The 20,126-nt window shown below is 46.4% G+C and overlaps 1 pseudogene; it reads right to left on the bottom strand.

Annotated features, from left to right (window-relative positions):
• Positions 1-898: 898 nt before the first annotated feature.
• On the bottom strand, positions 899-2,087 carry LOC119320875 (annotated as a pseudogene).
• Between the last annotated feature and the right edge of the window lie 18,039 nt (positions 2,088-20,126).

Here is a 20,126-nt window from a genome sequence, read left to right as displayed (position 1 = left end):
AAATTTACAATTACAACTGCAGCTTATACATGTTTGGTGCTGATACTTATTCGTGATTAACAACCACCACCGTGTGTTATACGTATTATCTAAGCGTTTGAGTCTTGTTGGTAAGCTTTCAAATACCAAGAAATCGGAGTTCCAAAGCCATTTTGCGCAATTTTAGAGCATCTCCAATAGCTCCCCTATCCAGGAGAGAACTATCGTTTAAAGAGAATTGAGACAAAAATTACCCTCCAACAGCTTCCATAAATACAATTTTTTTTATGCGATCCCATATATTTCCCCAAACTTCCCTCAGGTTTACAGGCAGATAATCCTTCCCGTATAATTTGACGGGCTGGAAACCGCCTGAAATTTCACGGGAGGATACCCTCATGCAGCCCCGCTACCACACAGGGCCGCCACGATGCTACCGGACCGCCGCCGCCCTGCCCCCGCCTCCTGTATGCTTGTTTGATGGAAAATAGGAAAAACATGATTTTACAGAAAGAAGTTTATGGGGACTGAGAAAAGTAGTCATCAAATAACTTCCACTGAATTATACAGACATCCCGTAAAACTACTTAAACGTGAAGTACAGGAGCTATTGGAGATGCTCTTAGTGGGTTAGTTTTGTGCGTGAAGGGAGAGCTTCAAACTTCCATGCTGAAAATGGTAGTCAGGGGGAGCTAACAGAGCATCAAATGTAAAATGCCAAAAGCCCTAGAAATGTCGGCAATACAGAAATCCGGTGACAGCAAGGGATAACAAAGATCCATCAATTTCTTGTACATCAGATACTTCCTACCGGGCTTTTCACGAGATAACGACATCTTCGACAAGTCGTAATTCTGCTCTATAATAACCAAGAAAATGTCTACGGTGGCCTCGACTTCTAACAACGTTTCTTACCTACTCATTTTGAATTGCCGGATACACTCTCCAGCAATTTCGTCGTCTCAGGTCCTACGTGAATCCCGTCATCTTCGATGCGCTGAGCAATGGATGGGTTGGTTCTACCTGCAGCTATATAGGTCCGCACCATGCCCTCATAAGCTTCCGCATCAAGGCATTCGAGCTTCTTCAGGCGCTCGCAGAAAGACGCCACACCATAAACATCCTTTGACTCTTCATAGTGCTTCAGAAATCTGCTCGTAAGCTTTTCCGATGGCACCCATTTGTGTGCCGTAAGCATCTTCTTTGCATCTCTCAAGATCTCCAGTGCCACGGTAACATCAGATTTGTCCAAATAGAACTCGGCAAATATGTAAAAACCGTCCTCCCGTTGTAATGACCCTGAGACATGACGAATAGCCTCAGCTTCTCTATCATACCCTTATCAAGGTAAGCTTTGATCATAACATTTGTTATCCTCATGTCATAATGTTCATTACTCGATTCCCACTCCTGAAAGATTTGCTGCAAAGACTCAAAGCCATCGATCATACTCAGAGCTTCAAGCATCACAAGATAGTTTTTGTTCAAGCATTTCTTGAATGTGGACTTCAAAGACTCCCAGATCCTCTTAACCCTGGTTGAATTGCCAGAATGGACAACAACTCAGCTTTGTCCATGACTTCCTCAGCTTTCTTTAGGGCCACTTCTGACTTTCCAAACAGCTCTAGTTTAATGTAACTGTTTGCCATCAAAGTGTACAAGGACCAGTGAACTGGAGCTACTTTCTCCAATTCTTCCAGGACTTTCTCTGCAGCCTCCAGGTCATTCATTGCGATATAGCTTTCTATCAAAGTGAAGTATGTAAAATTGTTAGCAGTTATACCGCTTTCTCGCATTTCTTCAAATGTGGAGGGGATTTTCTCTGGCTGGCCCGCCTTTTGGTACAAAGTCATCAAGTTGTTGTACACCAGTGTATTTGGAACAATGTCCAGGACTTTCATCTTCTCATAGAGTTCAAGACCTTTGCATGCCATTCCGTGTTCACCATAGCAGTTAAGCAAACATGAATAAGTTTCCTTTGACTTATCTGGAAGGCTCCAGAAATATTCTTCAGCCTCCTGTATCCCATGCACTTTGGAAACGAGGTCAAGCCGCAGTGCTTGATGCCCAAGTGTCAATGTTGCTCCACGAGATTCCATCCAGTCCATCAACTGGGTACAAAACGACACAGTTGGATATTACACAGTGAACATAAAAAAGATACCCTGCTCAGAAAGAGGTTGCACCAGAACAGCATATAAAGATCCCCTCCCGCCCCCTCCGCTTCCTCTCGGGCGAAGCACCGACGCCGCCATTAAATCCACAACTTCCTACCCACCCCCGCACCTCACCGAGCTCTCCCCGCCCCCAATCCACAGCAGAGAAGAAGCATGACCGGAGCGCGACGCCGCGGGGTGCGGGTCCGCCGGCTTGTGCCGGTGGCACGGGTTGCGGAGCCGCGGGCGCTTCCGCCGCCAGCTGCAGCGCCGCTGCCCGAGATCGATCCGCACTCGCCGGAGGCTCGCCGCGAGATGAGGCGGGTGGTGATGGAGCGCTTCCCTGACCGCGACACGTGGGGGGAGATCCACATGCACATCCTCCGCCACGCGAACTTCGTCGAGCGCGCGCGCTTCATCGGAGACGACGGTTGCGAGGATGTGGAGCTCCTCTTCTAGGCGATTCAGGAGGCGGAATCGTCAGATCCGCGACAGGCCGCCCGCTGGGAGAACTTCAGGACGGCGAACCCCTCGAGGCTCAACATCAGGCCGCCTTCGTGGGAGGGGATCGCCAGGATCCCACCGAAGTTCATCCCTGCGGGGACCGTCTGGCCCCCACGTCGTCAGTAGATCGTCTTCCCCAACCGGTTCGGACACAACGACGAGCCATTGATCCTCCTCCATTGCCTGGTGAGTTGGGTTTACACTTTCGTGCTAATTCGGCTCTTAAAGCTAGGCTACGGGATTTTCGACTGCGCCGCCGGGGGATGCATAAGGGTGTTTGTTCGATTGAACAATTGGTTTCAGTTCCTAATGCGTTAGTTCAGGGTGTGGAGTTAGATTCGGGGGTTCTCCCTCTTGGCTTCCAGTACAATAAGGAATCTGATGCTGCTTCTGCGGCGGGCGAGACCTCGTCGGAGAATTTTTCCGGCGAGGGGCTCGGCCAGGTTTTAAATCCCAACCCTGTCCCAGGAACAAGGGCTCTGTGCCTTTCCCGTGGAGTGAATCCAGCTTTGCCTGGGCCCACGATCAAATTGCGTGTCATTGCGGAGAAAGCGGAAAACATGAGGGGATTGCGTAAAGCCGAAGACCTAGAAAACGTTGAGGAGCACTTTGGCCAGCTCTGGCTCATTCCCTCCCCCCTCGCCGCCGCCCCCCCAGAAACCCTACCCCTCGACCTCAAGACCACCAAAAATCCGGATTCCTTTGCTGGATTCGGAGAGACCTTGTTGAGAACAAAGCCTTTTCGGCTGCGGATTGTTTTCCCGCAACTCGTCGGCCGTTCGACCCACCCCCCAGACAAATAAAAGTTGCTCGTGAGGGGATTGGCCCTGGTTCTATCTCCTTAGCTGAGGCTGTTAAGCGTGGGGTGACGATGGCAGATCGTCGTGCTGGGGGAAGCAACCACCCTGCTGCTCCGGCCAAGGGAGTAGGGCAGAAGCCTGCTGCACCTACTGGACGGAAACCAACTACGCCTGCAACAAAGGAGCAGGCTCCTGCTCCCAAGCCTACCAGATCCACAGCTTCTACTGCTGGATCTGCTCAGGTACAGTCATCCCAGTCTGTGGAGGTTGAGGTGGAACACGTCCTTGACCCTAGGTATAAGGACATGATCTGCTTCAATTGTGGTGGACCGGGGCACTATGTTGGAAATTGTGTGAAGCCGAAGGCCTGTTTTATCTGTCAGCAAAATCATAATGTCAACAATTGTGCAGCTTGGTCTAAGGTTCAACCTACTGCTGCCTTTTTTGGTAGTGGAGCTCAAGGTCTTGGTTTCTACCATGTGGATGTCCCTGTTGCAAACGAGTCCAAGTGGTTGAACTTCCAAAACTGTGCAGTGGTTAACATCTTGAAAGGAGAAGTGAAAGGTACTAAGCTGAGGGAATTGCTTTCTGCTACTTTTTGCAAATCTAAAAATTGGCCCTGGCAAATCAGAGGGTTGTCTAGTAAGACTTTCTTGGTTAGGTTCCCTCCCTGGAAAAAAGTGGAAGATCTTATTGAGCTGCCTGGGTTCTCCCTGCCACAGGATGTTAATGTGACTCTTACTGAATGGAAAGGTGGATGTGAACCATTTGGTGAATTGATTGAAGCTTGGGTGCTGATTGAAGGGATTCCTCCAAAGTGGTGTACTTGGAAAGTGTTTGCTCAAATTGCCTCATTGTTTGGGGCCCTTACAGATGTGGATTGGAATGGGATGTTTAGAACTTTTTTTTAGAATGTCAGAGTCAAGATTGCTTGCAGAGACCCTACCAAAATTCCTTTTGAAAGACTGATTGAGATGAAGAAGAAATTGTTTTTACTTGGCTTTACAGTGGAAGGTTTTGAACAAACATGTGGAGTTGATTCTGTTATTGATGTAGATGGAGATGAGGAGGATTTTGAGGAAGATGAGAAGGCTGAGGAGAACCAGACAGAAGGACATGAAGGGACACAGGGTGACCATATTTCTGATGGTTCAAGAGGTGGTGACCTAGCTATTGATGAACTGGACAAGGCCAATTTCTCATCCAAACAAAACTCTTCAAGAAAATCTGATGTTCAAGGGAGGGTGGATGCACACATGGAAGATAACATAGACACTGACCAGGAGGACTTTATTCTGGAATATGCTGTGACAAAAGTTAACTCTAAGGGTTCATCTTCTGATGGACATGGACATGCTTCTGGATATATGTGTAGACTGACAGATCAAGACCTACACTGTGAGGAAAAAGAGGGAGATGCCTACAAAACTCCTGTTCCAATTAAAGGAAAATCTATTAACATCACCCCTGAGAAGAATACTGAGAATATGAAATATTGTGAGGATCTGTTAAGATCAGTGGACATGTGTGACTCTGAAGATGAGGGGATAGAAGGTGAGTTGGGGGTTCTCCCTCCTGAGGCTGTTCAAATTCTCCAGAGTGAAACTTGGAAGAGATCCTTGCTGGAATCACTTTCTCAAGCTAAAAATGGAGAGGCTGTTCAGGAAAACAAGTCAAGGTGGGGGACAGTTGTTGCAACAAGACCTGCTACCAGAGTCCATGGCAATATTAACATTATGGAAAAAGCTACAACATATAAGAGGAAGGAGAATCTGGAAATCCCACCCACATTCAAAGGTAAATCCTTCTCTACTATGGATAAAAATATTCTTGCTAACCAGATGAGTCAAATGAATTTGGTTATTGGGGGGGGATGACAATCAAAAGAACCTTACTATTGATGAGATGATAGAGGTAGAGAAAGACAGGTGTTCGGTTTTTGCCAACAACAATCCTGAAATTGTGCTGCCTAATAACCTTGATTTTGACCCCAGTGATTTGGTTAGTACACCTAATGGTATGCCCCCTTGGAACCAGTGGGCACTGCTGATGCTTCCAGGGGAACACCTATGGTGCTAACTAAAAGTAAGCCTTGTGGCTTGTCCCATCCTTTTAAAATTAATTAATGATAGGTCTTATTTGGAACATTAGGGGTTTAGGCCAACATGGGAAGATTCAGTGCCTGTGTGATACTATTGCCAAATCTAATCCTGACTTTATTGGTTTTCAAGAGACTAAGAGAGAAATCATTTCTGAGGGTTTCCTCAAGTCTATAGACAAATTTGATAATTTTGTTTGGCATTTCTTGCCAGCTGATAATACTGCGGGTGGGATCCTTGTGGGTTTCAAAAAAAAATTGTTTTGAAGTGGTTGGTTTTATTAATCAAAAGTTTTCAATTGTTGCTACCATTAAAAATAAGTCTGATGGTTTCATCTGGCAGTTGGTGTTGGTTTATGAGTCTGCTTACCCTGAATTTAAGATAGATTTTATTACTGAATTACATGATACCTTGTCTAATGCTTCTTATCCAGTTATGATCTGTGGAGATTTTAACTTGGTTAGGAATGATAAGGAGAAGAGTAGTGGTTTGGTTAATCAACAGACTGTTTTCTTACTTAATGATTGGATCAATAGGTGGGCATTGATGGAGATTTCTATCTCCAATAGGGTGTTTACTTGGTCTAACAACCAGGTCTCCCCTGTTTTTGCTGTATTAGACAAAGTGTTCATTTCTGTAAACTGGGATACACACTTTCCTTTTTCTACTTTAGTTTCTCTCCCCAGGGTGGGGAGTGACCATACTCCCTTGGTCCTGGATATTGGTGCCAGAGCCCCAACCACCCCCAAACCGTTTAGGTTTGAGAAATGGTGGCTCTCACAACCAGACTTCCATCAAATGGTGGTGGAAGCATGGAATTCTGTTTCTTCGGTCAAATCCTCTGCTGAGAATTGGTTGTGTAAAACTAAGAATCTTAGAAAAAAAACTAAAGGGTGGAATATTAATAGGGAGGCTGCTCTTAGAAAAAGAAGAAGGAACTCCTTCTGGAGTTTGATATATTGGATGTCATGTCTGAAACCCATCAACTATCTACTGCTGATTATGACAGGATGAGAGAGATTAAAAAAGAGCTGGATGAATTGTGGAAGAAAGAGGAGACTGCCCTTTGGCAGAGATCTAGAGATAGAAAAATCCTAGAGGGTGATAGTAATAATGCTTATTTTCATGCACTGGCTAATCACAGACACAGAAAGAACCATCTTTCTGAGTTAAATAGTCCTAATGGTGTGGTCACTTCGACTAGAGAGATGCTTGAGGTGGCTACCTCTTTTTATAAAGAGTTATTTGCCTTTGAACCCAAACCTGATATCCATTTGGATACTAACTTCTGGTCTGAGGATGAAATGGTGAGTGCTGATGAGAGAGAATATCTGGAGAGACCTTTTTCTGGGGATGAAATTAAGCAAGCTGTGATGAGTTCATACGCTAGTGGTGCCCCTGGCCCTGATGGCCTGTCATTTTTATTTTACCAAAACTTTTCGGACTTGATTAAGAAAGATTTTATGTGGATGGTTAGAGATTTTGAAAGAGGTATCCTGGATATATATAAGATCAACCATGCCATTATTACTCTTATCCCCAAAATCCCTATGGCTAAAGACATGAAGAATTTCAGGCCCATTAGCCTTAGTAATTGTGTTGTTAAGATTTTTTCTAAAGCTATGACCACTAGGGCCTCTCCCCTATGTGACAGACTAATTTCCTCTAATCAGGCTGTGTTTATCAAAGGGAGGTTCATTTTAGAAAGTGTGGTTATGGCTCATGAAGTCATTCATGAAGTTCATAGATCTGGGACTGCTGGTTTGGTTCTTAAGTTAGATTACGAGAAAGCCTATGATAGAGTGAGCTGGGATTTTCTAAAAGAGATGCTTCTATCTAGAGGATTTGGTAATAAATGGGTGGATTGGGTGATCTCCACCATTCATCAAAGCACCTTCCAAGTTAGGATCAATGATTCTAATGGTCCCCAATTCTCTGGGGGGAAGGGATTGAAGCATGGTGACCCTCACTCACCCCTTCTTTTTAACCTGGTGGTTGATGTGTTTTCAAAAATGCTTCAAAAAGCTACAAGTATTGGTTTAATTCGTGGGCTTCTACCACAGGCCTTTCCGGGTGGTGTGGTCAGCCTGCAATATGCTGATGACACCATCTTATTTTTAGAGACTTCGCTGGATTATGCTAAAAATTTGAAGTGGATTCTTTCATGCTTTGAACATTTGTCTGGTTTGAAAATTAATTTCCATAAGAGTGATTTGCATGCTATTAATATCTCTGAACAGCTGTCTAATGAATTTGCCCAAGTTTTTTGCTGCCAGATGGGGGATTTCCCTTTCAAATTTTTAGGTGCCCCCTTCACTTTAAAAAGTTGAGGAGGGAGGACCTTCAACCCATTATTGATAGGATTATTAAGAACATCTCGGGCTGGTTGGGGAGATTTCTATCTTGCAGAGGGAAATTGATTTTGCTTACCACATGCATTGCTAGTATTCCTGCTTACCTTATATCTATTATGAAATTTCCCAAATGGGCAATTGATATGATTACTTCTCAAATGTCTCATTTCTTTTGGGGTAACATGGGGGATTCTCATAAATACCACCTTGCTAATTGGGGGCTGATCTCTAGGAAAAAGGAGTTTGGTGCCTTGGGGGTACCCAATCTTAGAGAATTTAACATGGCTCTCTTGGCATCATGGGGGAAAATATTTTATGATGAGAGGGACAGTGATTGGAAGAAAGTGCTGAAGTATAAATATAATACCACTTGTCCTAATTTTTTAATACTAGGGTGGTTCTTGGTTCTCCATTTAAGAAAAGTTTATCTTGGGCCCTTGCAGCTGCTAAGAACTTCTATAGATGGGTTCTTGGGGATGGGAATAGCATTGCCTTCTGGCATGCCATTTGGGCAGGAGATTGCTCTTTGAAAACTGCATTTTGGGATCTTTATAGTATTTGCCAACAACAGGAGTCTACCCTGGCCCAGGTCTGGGTGGATGGTGAGCTACAGTTAACATTTAGGAGGTGTTTCACAGAAAATACATTAGTTAGATGGGAGGAACTCACTGAGATTGCTAAGACTATTTGTTTGTCTGACTCTCCAGATCGACCTCTCTAGATGTTAGATTCTTCTAACAAGTACTCTGTCAAATCCTTTTACAAGCTAATTACCTTTGGAGGGATTCCTTCTGTCATTAAAGATGACATATGGAAGATCAAAGTGCCACCAAATATACATGTCTTTCTCTGGCTGGTTTATTATAACAAGAGTCTAACCAGAGATAATTTAGCTAAGCATAGGCATGTTGAGGACATGTCCTGTGTCTTTTGCTGTGAACTTGAATCTATTCAGCATCTGTTTTTTGACTGCGTTGTTGCTGAATCTGTCTGGAGCTTAATTGCTGATATCTTTGTGATTAATGTTCCTAACTCTTTTGATCAATTAACTTCCTTCTGGAAGAGAAGGAAACATTGTAAAGCCTTGAATATTGTTTCTGCTGCTGCCTTGTGTAGCTTATGGCGTCTTCGGAATGATTTTGTTTTCCAGGGGCGAAGATGGTGAAGTATGAGGTGTGTCTTGGACCTGTTGGGGGCGACGATCAAGAAGTGGAAAGTGCTATGCTCCGAAGCTCAGGGTGCGCTACTTCTCCGGTGCTTAAGGCTTTTGGACTACCAAAGAGGGGAATTTCTTAGGATTGCATGGAGATCTTAGTGCTCTTTCTAAGTATGGCGTTGCTGGAGCTGTAGTCGCTGTTACTTGTGTTTGAACTATCCTTGAGCTTGTAATAGGGCAGTCCTTAAAACCCTTTCTATCTGCGGCAGCTACTCTCTGTCGTCGAGCGCTATTTAACAGTCCGTGCCTGGTTGTTTTGCCTTGGCTTTTTATAAAAGTTGGGGTGGGGGGAAACCCCTTTTCGTAAAAAAAAAGATAAAAAAAGATCCTTAGGAGAGACACACTAATGCCATCACAATTTAAACCTCAAATGTTAGAACTTGAGCCTTCATTCCCTATTGTGAAGTCTTACTTTCCTTCCCTCTAGAACATTATTTCTCCAGGTTTTTGCCTATTTATGTGTGAGAATCGAGATCCAAGACTTAGCAGTAGAGTGTGTTACGGGTAACCTAACAATGGCGGATTAACCCCCGAAATTGGAAATTAACTCTGCTTAAGACCATTCTTAACCAGAAATTGTTTCTGTTGTAGACCTGAATGTTCAAATATCAAACTGTATATGTTTGATCAGTGATTATTTGTACAACACAGGAAAGAGATGTTTGTTTGAAAAGTTTACCCATCAAAATGTTTCCAGTAATTGTCTGCTAGAAACAATAAACCTTGTCTGCCAGCAAATGCATCTTTTCTCTCAAATCTCATTGTATTCTCTTTGATGACAACATTCATAATTTTCAATCATAAGGTTCATAAATGAGTTATTAATTGATTGCAAATATTGTTTGTAGAAGAATCATTTTTTGGGGGACTCGGGGAAAGCATAGCGGCATGTATTGTTTTGGATTCAGTTCTAACCTTAACATATACCTCTACAAATATTCCTACATTACTGGTGTTGGGAAATGGATTACAATCCCCGATTCCTATGCCGGTGCGGCTCTCAAGTCAATCACTACCGGGGCTGATCCAAGACTAAGGGACAACGTTATGAGAGCCGAAAGGTGTTATGACCGGCATATTAGGGGCTTAGCCCAGTGGGTTGTGGCCCAAGTTATCTTATTGTTATTAGGGGCTTGGCCCAATTATCTTATCATTATTAGGATCATTTGCTTAGGAGTCAAGTAAACCTCTCTATATAAGGAGAGGAGATGTATCAATCTAATCAAGCAAAGAAGCAATCATTATTTTCTCGGCTTCCCTTAGAGAGCCTGGAGACCTCACCCTAGTCGCCTCCTGCACCGCCGCCGCCTCTCCCTCTTGCGCACGACGGCACCTTGCCGCCGGCGACCACGAGCTTCGCCACGTCCAGCCCCTCCTTCCCCTACAACCTACGCCCTAGACCCGGTAGGGTCCCATCTCCTACCAATTTGGTATCAGGTAGCTTGGGTCCGATCATGTCTGCTCCACCACCCACCCTGACGCTGTCCACCACTGCCGCCCTCTCCACAGCACCACTAGCGCTTTCCACCGCGCCGATCGACTCCACCGTGGGGGCCTCCACCAGCCGGTCGCCGCCACTCCCCGCGCCGCAGGCCGCCGTCTACTCCCTGGCGGAGATCATCGGCATCCTTAATGACCTCATCATCACCGTCCAGGGTATCCACCTCTACCTCACCGGGCCTTACGGAGTTACGGGCAGCCGCCGCCCCCGCCGCCGGGCGTCGCGACCGGTCCGGCCGCGCTGCCCTCCCCCACCGCGCCGATCGGGCCTCTACACCACCACTGGCCCGGTCAGCCGCTGCCCGCCGTCGACCCCCACTGGCCACAATGGCCGGCCTCGGCGATCGCCACGCCCCCGACAGCTCCCGGATACGGGCAGCCGCAACTCCAGCCGTCGGGCCCATCGCTGCTGCCATGCCTCCCTGGCCACAATGGCCGGCCCCGGCCCTCGCTGCATCGACAACACCACCCGGGTCTGTGCTGCCGCAGCCGCAGCTGCCGGCCCCACCACCGCCCAGCACAGGGCCCGGGTCACCCACAACCGGCGTCCCGATCCTCGAGGAGGCCAGGAGATAGGGCCCCCCCTACTGGGCGCGCCCCCTTTATATACGGGGGAAGGGGGCACCCCATAGACACAACAATTGATCTCTTGATCTCTTAGCCGTGTGCGGTGCCCCCCTCCACCATAGTCCTTGATAATATTGTAGCGGTGCTTAGGCGAAGCCCTGGCGACGGTAGAACATCAAGATCGTCACCACGTCATCGTGCTGGCGGAACTCTTCCCCGACATTCTGCTGGATCGGAGTCCGGGGATCGTCATCGAGCTGAACGTGTGCTAGAACTCGAAGCTGCTGTAGTTTCGGTGCTTGATCGGTCGAGCCGTGAAGACGTACGACTACATCAACCGCGTTGTTCTAACGCTTCCGCTTTTGGTCTACGAGGGTACGTGGACAACACTCTCCCCTCTCGTTGCTATGCATCATCGTGATCTTACGTGTGCGTAGGAAATATTTGAAATTACCACATTCCCCAACAGTGGCATAAGAGCCAGGTTTTATGCGTAGATGTCATATGCACGAGTAGAACACAAGTGAGTTGTGGGCGATATAAGTCATACTTCTTACCAGCATGTCATACTTTGGATCAGTGGCATTGTGAGATGAAGCGGCCTGGACCAACATTACGCGTACGCTTACGCGAGACTGGTTTCACTGTTACGAGCACTCGTTGCTTAAAGGTGACCGGCGGGTGTCTGCCTCTCTCACTTTAGTTGAACCAAGTGTGGCTACGCCCGGTCCTTGCGAAGGTTAAAACAACACTAACTTGACAAACTATCGTTGTGGTTTTGATGCGTAGGTAAGAATGGTTCTTGCTCAGCCCGTAGCAGCCACATAAAATTTGCAACAACAAAGTAGAGGATGTCTAACTTGTTTTTGCAGGGCATGTTGTGATGTGATATGGTCAAGATGTGATGCTATATTTTATTGTATGAGATGATTATATTTTGTAACCGAGTTATCGGCAACTGGTAGGAGCCATATGGTTGTCGCTTTATTGTATGAAATGCAAACGCCCTGTGATGAGGATATGTACCTAGGGTAGGGTCATAGACCTATCTAGGACACCATGCCCAAGGACATCCTTAGACGAAGCTACCTTCTAGTCGACCAAGAGAGACTCCACTCGACCGGCTAGAAGACACTCGACAAACCTGAAGACACTCGACCATCAAGACCCACTCGACCATCAGGAGTTCAGGATCTACTCTGCATCCAAACGGTCTGTAATTAAGTAGTCTTAATGGTCATGATGACACTTTAAGTAGGGCGTTACCATTAACTCCCGGCCTTAATGTATTTTAATCCTCTGCTACGTGGGATGGCTGGGGTCCTGGCGTCCTCTATATAAGCCACCCCCCTCCACTGGTAGAAGGGTTCGCACCCCTGTAACTCATATACACAGAAATCAGTCGACCGCCTCCGGGCTCTGAGACGTAGGGCTGTTACTTCCTCCGAGAAGGGCCTGAACTCGCTAAACACTCGTGTGTACAACTACTCCATAGCTAGGATCTTGCCTCTCCATACCTACCCCCCATTCTACTGTCAGACTTAGAACCACGATACCCTGTAATTGCTTTACTTTATCACTAAGTGGTAGCGATAGTCGTAGAAGCAATAAATGGCGTAACGACAATGATGCTACGATGGAGATCAAGGTGTCGCGCCGGTGACGATGGTGATCACGATGGTGCTTCGAAGATGGAGATCACAAGCACAAGATGATGATGGCCATATCATATCACTTATATTGATTGCATGTGATGTTTATCCTTTATGCATCTTATCTTGCGTTTGATTGACGGTAGCATTTTAAGATGATCTCTCACTAAATTATCAAGAAGTGTTCTCCCTGAGTATGCACCATTGCGAAAGTTCTTCGTGCTGAGACACCACGTGATGATCGGGTGTGATAGGCTCTACGTTCAAATACAACGGGTGCAAAACAATTGCACACGCGGAATATTCAGGTTAAACCTGACGAGCCTAGCACATACAGATATGGCCTCGGAACACGGAGACCGAAAGGTCAAACGTGAATCATATAGTAGATATGATCAACATAGTGATGTTCACCATTGAAACTACTCCATCTCACGTGATGATCGGACATGGTTTAGTTGATTTGGATCACGCGATCACTTACATGACTAGAGAGATGTCTGTCTAAGTGGGAGTTCTTAAGTAATATGATTAATTGAACTTAAATTTATCATGAACTTAGTACCTGATAGTATTTTGCTTGTCTATGTTTGTTGTAGATAGATGGCTCGTGTTGTTGTTCCATTGAATTTTAATGTGTTCCTTGAGAAAGCTAAGTTGAAAGATGATGGTAGCAATTACACGGATTGGGTCCGTAACTTGAGGATTATCCTCATTGCTGCACAGAAGAATTACGTCCTGGAAGCACCGCTGGGTGCCAGGCCTGCTGCAGATGAAACTGACGATATTAAGAACGTCTGGCAGAGCAAAGCTGATGACTACTCGATAGTTCAGTGTGCCATGCTTTACGGCTTGGAACCGGGTCTTCAACGACGTTTGGAACGTCATGGAGCATATGAGATGTTCCAGGAGTTGAAGTTAATATTTCAAGCAAATGCCCGGATTGAGAGATATGAAGTCTCCAATAAGTTCTATAGCTGTAAGATGCAGGAGAATAGTTCTGTCAATATAAGCCACCCCCCTCCACTGGTAGAAGGGTTCGCACCCCTGTAACTCATATACACAGAAATCAGTCGACCGCCTCCGGGCTCCGAGACGTAGGGCTGTTACTTCCTTCGAGAAGGGCCTGAACTCGCTAAACACTCGTGTGTACAACTACTCCATAGCTAGGATCTTGCCTCTCCATACCTACCCCCCATTCTACTGTCAGACTTAGAACCACGACAGTTGGCGCCCACCATGGGGCCGGTGTCTTAGCGAATTTTTTGGAGAAGTTGCAATTTGTCCGATCGCCTTCATCATGGTTTCCGGCTCTGGTGGAGGGCCAGAGATCCGTCTCGGTGCGCTCACTTTCATCGTCGACGACTCCGCTTGGCTCCAGGAGGCACCACTCGACATCGACGCGCTCCCCGTCCGCGGAGCGACGCACTTTCGGGCGTGCGTCCGCGGCGTCTTGCTGCAGCAGCCATCGACCCCATACCGGTCGACTCCTGCGCCGTCCTCCCTCCCTGTCTCCCGCCAGCGCAAGCGCTCCAGTCGGTCGAGGCTCCAACGATGGGTGAGGCACGCAGTGGCTCGCCAATCGGCCACCACCCAAGTCGCGGCGATTGAGCCCGACGAATCTCTCTACGGCCTGTTCGACCTGTCGACTGGCTCCGTAGAGACTGCATCCGAGTGCAATAGCAGCGATCCAGCGGCGGAGGTCCTGATGGTCAACGGGGCCCGTAGTCCTCCCGGTTTCCCCCGCGGCGACGGGATGGATGACGAGGACGACCCCGCTCAAGCCCATGAAGAGTACCAACCCGAGCCACTCACTTCCCAACAGAGGGAAGAACTTCGCCGCCGGAACATGGATGCCCTGCATACTCCCATTGCAGGAGAAACTCCTGAGGCTCGTGCCCTGGAAGAGGCGCGTGTAGCCAACCTGGCTGAACGCACTCGACTGGAGAACCTCCAGCGAGCACTCGACGAGCGTGCACGTCAACGAGTGACCAACTCCAACCGACGTCAGCTCTTTCCGCAACCAACTCAGGTATATCGAACCCCAATTCAGAATTTGGCAGCTGCAGCCCGCATAGCGGAGTCTATTCAGCCCTCTCAGTCAGAGGCTGGAAGAGGCTTGATGCAGATCAGAGATTTGCTCCGGGCGGCAGGAGATCAGAATTCAGCTGTGTCACAGTCGTGTAACAGGATTCACAGTCGATCCATCGCTGCGAATACTATTCAGTCGGCTCACAGTCCAAGGTCGCCTCCGAGGTGCATGGGACGTGAAGGCCCGCGGGACCACTATGATGATCGATTTGATCATGATGACAGACGTCGAGTGCCCACTCCTCCTCCGAGAAGTGGGTCTAACACCCATCGGCAGCAAGATGACAGACGCCAGCTCAGTGTTGGGCGGAGATCTCCAGTCGACCCCAGAGAGCCAGGCTTTGACGCGAGATCCATCATCGTGCAAGGTTTGGTCGACCGAAACAGAGCTCATAGAGGTGGTCATGACAGAGATGTTCCCACAAGCAGCCGAGTCCACGTTTCAGGTCCAGAATGTTTTAGCAGAGCGATCAGAGCCGCAGTGATACCCCCAACTTCAGGTTGGCGACTAGGGTGAGTAAGTTCACCGGAGAGTCTAAGCCTGAAAATTGGCTCGAAGACTACCGAGTGGCTGTTCAGATTGGTGGCGGTAATGATGAGGTGGCCATGAAACATTTGGCACTTATGCTAGAGGGTTCGGCCAGGGCGTGGTTGAATCAGTTAGCTCCTAGCAGCATTTACACCTGGGAAGATCTTTCTCGAGTGTTCCTCAGGATGTTTGAGGGAACTTGTAAGCGACCTGCCGGATTGACTGAGCTGCAAGTTTGTGTACAAAAGTCGAGTGAAACACTGAGGGATTACATCCAGAGGTGGATCACTTTGCATCATACTGTAGAGAATGTGTCAGACCATCAAGCGGTTTGCGCCTTCAAGGATGGCGTCAAGAACAGAGAGTTGAGCCTGAAGTTTGGTCGAACTGGAGATATGACCCTGAGTCGGATGATGGAAATAGCCACCAAGTACGCCAACGGCGAAGAAGAGGACCGACTCCGGAGCGGCAAGTACAAGCCGAGTCAGTCGGATAAAGGAAACTCCAGTCGGAAGCAAAAGCGGAAGGCCGAGCCAGCAGCTCCTGGAGAGGCTCTGGCCGTGACTCAGGGCAAATTCAAAGGGAAGCCCAAAGGATCTTGTAACCCCAAGAAGGTAAAATATAAGGAAGGTAATGATGTGATGGATCTATCGTGTCATATCCACACGAAGAAAGACGAAGAGGGTAACTTCATCTACCCAAAGCATACCACTCGCCAGTGCCGGCTCTTAATCCAGCAGTTTCAAGGGAAACAGCCGAAAGATAAAGAGAAGGAGTCGGGCAAGGCTGAGGACAAGGAGGACAGTGATGGAGAGTACCCTCATGTCAACTCCACTCTGATGATTTTTGCTAATGTAGAGAGCAAAAGTCGACTGAAAGTGATCAACCGTGAGGTCAATATGGTCGCCCCGGCGACACCAAACTATCTGAGATGGTCGCAAACTGTTGGGGAACGTAGTAATTTCAAAAATATTCCTACGCACACGCAAGATCATGGTGATGGCATAGCAACGAGAGGGGAGAGTGTTGTCCACGTACCCTCGTAGACTGTAAGCGGAAGCGTTAGCACAACGCGGTTGATGTAGTCGTACGTCTTCACGATCCGACCGATCCAAGTATCGAACGTACGGCACCTCCGAGTTCAGCACACGTTCAGCTCAATGACGATCCCCGGGCTCCGATCCAGCAAAGCTTCGGGGATGAGTTCCATCAGCACGACGGCGTGGTGACGATAATGATGTTCTACCGGCGCAGGACTTCGCCTAAACTCCGCGACGAAATGACCGAAGTGGAATATGGTGGAGGGGGGCACCGCACACGGCTAAGGAACGATCCGTAGATCAACTTGTGTGTCATGGGGTGCCCCCTGCCCCCGTATATAAACGAGCAAGGGGGAAGGTGGCCGGCCCTAGGAGGGGGCGCGCCAAGTGTGGTGTCCTACTAGGACTCCCTAGTCCTAGTAGGATTCCACCTCCCTTGTTGGAGTAGGAGAAGGGGGAAAGAGGGGGAGAGGAGGAAGGAAAGGGGGGCCGCACCCCTTGTCCAATTCGGACCAGAGGGGGGCTGCGCGCCTCCTTCCTTTCGGCCTCTCTCCTCTATTCCCGTATGGCCCAATAAGGCCCATATACTCCTCGGCGAATTCCCGTAACTCTCCGGTACTCCAAAAAATACCCGAATCACTCGGAACCTTTCCGAACTCCGAATATAGTCGTCCAATATATCGATCTTTACGTCTCGACCATTTCGAGACTCCTCGTCATGTCCCCGATCTCATCCGGGACTCCGAACTCCTTCGGTAAATCAAAACTCATAAACTCATAATATAACTGTCATTGAAACCTTAAGCGTGCGGACCCTACGGGTTCGAGAACTATGTAGACATGACCTAGAACTATTCTTGGTCAATAACCAATAGCGGAACCTGGATGCCCATATTGGCTCCTACATATTCTACGAAGATCTTTATCGGTCAAACCGCATAACAACATACTTTGTTCCCTTTGTCATCGGTATGTTACTTGCCCGAGATTCGATCGTTGGTATCCAATACCTAGTTCAATCTCGTTACCGACAAGTCTCTTTACTCGTTACGTAATGCATCATTCCGTAAATAACTCATTAGCTACATTGCTTGCAAGGCTTATAGTGATGTGCATTACCGAGAGGGCCTAGAGATACCTCTCCGACAATCGGAGTGACAAAACCTAATCTTGAAATACGCCAACCCAACATGTACCTTTGGAGACACCTGTAGTACTCCTTTATAATCACCCAGTTACGTTGTGACGTTTGGTAGCACCCAAAGTGTTCCTCCGGTAAACGGGAGTTGCATAATCTCATAGTTACAGGAACATGTATAAGTCATGAAGAAAGCAATAGCAACATACTAAACGATCAAGTGCTAAGCTAACGGAATGGGTCAAGTCAATCACATCATTCTCCTAATGATGTGATCCCATTAATCAAATGACAACTCTTTTGTCCATGGTTAGGAAACATAACCATCTTTGATAAACGAGCTAGTCAAGTAGAGGCATACTAGTGACACTATGTTTGTCTATGTATTCACACATGTATTATGCTTCCGGTTAATACAATTCTAGCATGAATAATAAACATTTATCATGATATAAGGAAATAAATAATAACTTTATTATTGCCTCTAGGGCATATTTCCTTCAGTCTCCCACTTGCACTAGAGTCAATAATCTAGTTCACATCATCATGTGATTCAACACCAATATTCACATCTGTATGTGATTAACACCCATAGTTCACATCGTCATGTGACCAACACCCAAAGGATTTACTAGAGTCAATAATCTAGTTCAGATAGCTATGTGGCTAACACCCAAAGAGTACTAAGGTGTGATCATGTTTTGCTCGTGAGAGAAGTTTAGTCAACGGGTCTGTCACATTCAGAGCCGTATGTATTTTGCAAATATTCTATGTCTACAATGCTCTATATGGAGCTACTCCAGCTAATTGCTCCCACTTTCAATATGTATCCAGATTGAGACTTAGAGTCATCTGGATCAATGTAAAAGTTTGCATCGATGTAACTTTTACGACGAACTCTTTTATCACCTCCATAATCGAGAAACATATCCTTATTCTACTAAGGATAATTTTGACCAATGTCCAGTGATCTACTCCTAGATCACTATTGTACTCCCTTGCCAAACCAGGGCAGAGTATACAATAGGTCTGGTCCATAGCATGGCATACTTTTATAGAACCTATGATTTGTGCATAGGGAATGACTTTCATTCTCTTTCTATTTTCTACCATGGTCAGGATTTGAGTCTTACTCAATTTCATACCTTTGCAACACAGGCAAGAACTCTTTCTTTGACTGTTCCATTTTGAACTATTTCAAAATCTTGACAAGGTATGTACTTATTAAAAAACTTATCAAGCGTCTTGATCTATCTCAATAGATCTTGATGCTCAATACGTAAGTAGCTTTATTGAGGTCTTTCTTTTAAAGAACTCCTTTCAAATACTCCTTTATGCTTTGCAGAATAATTCTACATTATTTCCGATCAACAATATGTCATTCACATATACTTATTCAGAAATGCTGTAGTGCTCCCACTCACTTTCTAGTAAATACAGGCTTCAACGCAAGTCTGTATAAAACTATATGCTTTGATCAACTTATCAAAGCGTATATTCCAACTCCGAGATGCTTGCACCAGTCCATAGATGGATCGCTGGAGCTTGCGTATTTTGTCAGCACCTTTAGGATTGACAAAACCTTCTGGTTGCATCATATACAACTCTTCTTTAAATCCATTAAGGAATGTAGTTTTGTTTATCCATTTGCCAGATTTCATAAAAATGCAGCAATTGCTAACATGATTTGGACAAACTTAAGCATCACTACGAGTGAGAAAATTTCATCGTAGTCAACACCTTGAACTTTGTCAAGAACCTTTTTCGACAAGTCTAGCTTTGTATAGTAACACTAGTATCAACGTCTGTCTTCCTCTTGAAGATCCATTTATTTTCTATGGCTTGCCGATCATCGGGCAAATCCATCAAAGTCCATACTTTGTTCTCATACATGGATCATATCTCAGATTTCATGGCCTCAAACCATTTTGCGGAATCTGGGCTCATCATAGCTTCCTCATAGTTCGTAGGTTCGTCATGGTCAAGTAACATGACCTCTAGAATGGGATTACCGTACCACTCTGGTGCAGATCTCACTCTGGTTGACCTACGAGGTTCGGTAGTAACTTGATCTGAAGTTACATGATCATCGTCATTAGCTTCCTCACTAATTGGTGTAGTAGTCACAGGAACAAATTTCTGTGATGAACTACTTTCCAATAAGGGAGAAGGTACAATTACCTTATCAAGTTCTACTTTCCTCCGACTCACTTCTTTCGAGAGAAACTCCTTCTCTAGAAAGGATCCATTCTTAGCAATGAATAACTTGCCTTCGGATCTGTGATAGAAGGTGTACCCAATAGTTAACTTTGGGTATTCTATGAAGACGCACTTCTCCGATTTGGGTTTGAGCTTATCAGGTTGAAACTTTTTTCACATAAGCATCGCAACTCCAAACTTTAAGAAACGACAGCTTAGGTTTACTGCTAAACCATAGTTCATACGGTGTCGTCTCAACGGATTTAGATGGTGCCCTTTTAAACATGAATGCAGCTGTCTCT

The sequence above is a fragment of the Triticum dicoccoides genome, chromosome 6B (assembly GCF_002162155.2).
Source record: "Triticum dicoccoides isolate Atlit2015 ecotype Zavitan chromosome 6B, WEW_v2.0, whole genome shotgun sequence".
Lineage (NCBI taxonomy): Eukaryota > Viridiplantae > Streptophyta > Magnoliopsida > Poales > Poaceae > Triticum > Triticum dicoccoides.
The sequence above is the reverse complement of the archived record's forward strand: the minus strand, read 5'-3'. Positions and strand labels throughout refer to the sequence as shown.